The following is a 2,714-nucleotide window of genomic DNA, read 5'->3' as shown; positions in this document are numbered from 1 at the left end:
AAACTGATGAGAATCAATAGCTTTCTGTAAAACATTATTATACATAACAAAGTGATCAGCCAATACATTTCCAATTGATAAAGGGCCAAGAAGACCAGAATGAGAATGCATGTGAATTACACAGAAAGAATGATGTCTTTTTTGAATAAGTTTTGTAAATGTTGAAACATTTCAAATAAAAGAAAATCATTTCCCTCATGGATAGATGCATCTTGAATTACCTGTAAGGCTCCAACTACGTAGGCAGAGTCAGCTACTGAATTAAGTGGCTGATTAAAAAAATGTTGTAAAGCTGCAATGGCAGCTGCCAATTCAGCCCTTTGAGTAGACTTATGATGGATAGTAACAAAATCTTTCCAGATTCCCTGTTCTTCCCTGTTATAGATCCCTTTCTTGATCTGCCAGAACCGTCAATAAACACAGCACTTGAGGGAGGGGAATAAGGGATAAACAGGATTTTAATTGTATAGGCAATAATTGAAGTCCTTGTAAAATTTTATCATGGGGTAATGAGAATTGTATCTTACCAATAATATCAGCCATAGTTATCTGCAAAGACTCTAATTGTTTTAGGGCAGTGTAAAAGACAGTTTTAGAATGACCAGGATTAATGATGTCAGGATCACACCCAGTAAGTATTTGACAACAGTGTCTTCCCCTATTGAGTAAATGAATATGTTGTTCTAATTTAGCATATAATTTCTATTTTTGTTGATGGAGTAAGAAAATCCATTCAATGACTCCTATCTGAGGAAGAAATTGGCAAAGCAACCCTTGGGACTATGTGGGGTATTTAAAATAATGAAATGAATGACTTGAAATTTAACAATATGTGTTAATTGTCTGGAATGTAAAAAGCATTCAATCTGTTTAAATTCTAATTTTGCTTCTTCTGATAAGCAATGAGAGGGGGACAGATCAGGGTCTCCCTTTAAGGTATTAAACAAATGTTGGAGTTCATAAATAGAAATACTCATAGAAGGACAGAGCCGGTTAATATCGCCAAATAATTTTTGTAAATCATTTTGAGTAACAGGTTCCTAAATATGGAAAGATATATTTTGTGGCCATATATTTCTCTGAGTGATCAAAAAAACAAGATATTTCCAAGGCTGCTTTTTTTAAAAAAAAACTTTATCTGGAGCTATTTGTAAACCAACATTATTAACTTGTTTGATTAAATGTAAATAAACTTTTGATAGCAGTTCTGGATTGTCATGAGCATTGTCAATTTGTCTAGTTATAGTGTCTTGAAGATGATTAATAAAATCTATATAAGGCTCAGTGGGTCCCTGTCTAACAGTAGCAAAAGATTTAGTGGTAGTATCTGTTTCAGGAACTTTGTTCCAAGCCTTTACAGCTGCATGAGATGTTTGGTCAAGTACTTGTTGAGGAATTAAGGCCTATGCCTGAGTTGTTATAAAATCTCCTTTCCCAAATAACATGTCCATACTAATTTGAACCTCATTTCATAAATTTTCCAGTGAAATAGCATGTAAGCCTTCCCAAAATTCTTGTAGCCATACAGTATATTGAGCAGGAGTTAAAACAGTTTTTCCGAGTGTTTTCCAATCCCAGGAGGTCATATTATATCCATTAGTAATTGATTCTAAGTATCCCTTAGTAAAAGTACTATGTAAGCTATTTTCTGTTACGCTGTTTTTACATCTTTCAAACAGGGAGAATAGGAGGTTTTTCACGTCTCGACTGAGTCCCAGTTCTTACAACAGGAAAAACATCAACTCCCATGTTATGTCCTTCTGTAAGACAGGATTGCATCAAGGGAAAAAATGAATTGTTTGCCTCTAAAGGTGGAGGTGGGGGGAGAGGAGGAGGTGGCAATGATTGTTTTTCATCCTCTTTAATGGCATCAACACATTTTTGCCTTTTGTTAAGGTCCTGAATAATTTTTAAAGCAATTTAACATAATTTCCCAACCATTATAATCAATAATAATTTAATTAGATGATGGTTAGTTACTTTATAACCTACTACCTTAAGGAGACATGGAAGTAATTACCTATGTTGAACTTCCTTCTTAGACAGTGGACTACCCATAATCACAAGAATAGATAGAAAATTGACAGAGTAAGAAAGCAAAACTTCTGGATGAAGCCCTAGCTAGACACTGCTGCAGGTGTGCGATTACTTAATAGAAAGCCACCTGTGATCCTTTTTACCGGGGTGAGTCCCCCTTACCAGGATTTCCCTTTTGATGGGATGAGTAGATGTCCTTTTCCTCTTTCCCCCTTTTACCAGGACTTTCCTTTGGATGGGATGAGTAGCAGACACCCTTTTCCTTTCCTTTCCAAGGCTTGGCAGGTCAGTCTCTGATCTGTGGACTCAGAATTCATCACGTCAGGGTCACCATTTGTTACACCTCTTTTCCCTGTGTAATATATACAAAGAAAAGAATTACGTGAATACTCAAGCACTATGTATGCATTGAGGCCTGGACAGACTGCACTTCAGTGATTTCTCCATTGGAAGGAGCAAAACTGAATGCGGCAGCCACCTCCAACGTTAGCCTCTCTCTTTTATTGTAAAGACAAGGAAATTTTACAAGAAAATTCAGTTGATTTAATCATTACAAAAACACAAGGATATCGGAAGAATTATGGCTAACAAATGGAAAACTAGTAACATCATTGAAATAAGCAAAGTAGCATTCCATAATGCAATTTGCAAAAGGTTAAATTGGTCCACCAACAAAA

The sequence above is a fragment of the Galeopterus variegatus genome, unplaced genomic scaffold (assembly GCF_000696425.1).
Source record: "Galeopterus variegatus unplaced genomic scaffold, G_variegatus-3.0.2 Scaffold2710, whole genome shotgun sequence".
Classification (NCBI taxonomy): Eukaryota; Metazoa; Chordata; class Mammalia; order Dermoptera; family Cynocephalidae; genus Galeopterus; species Galeopterus variegatus.
Note: the sequence above shows the minus strand (reverse complement) of the source record.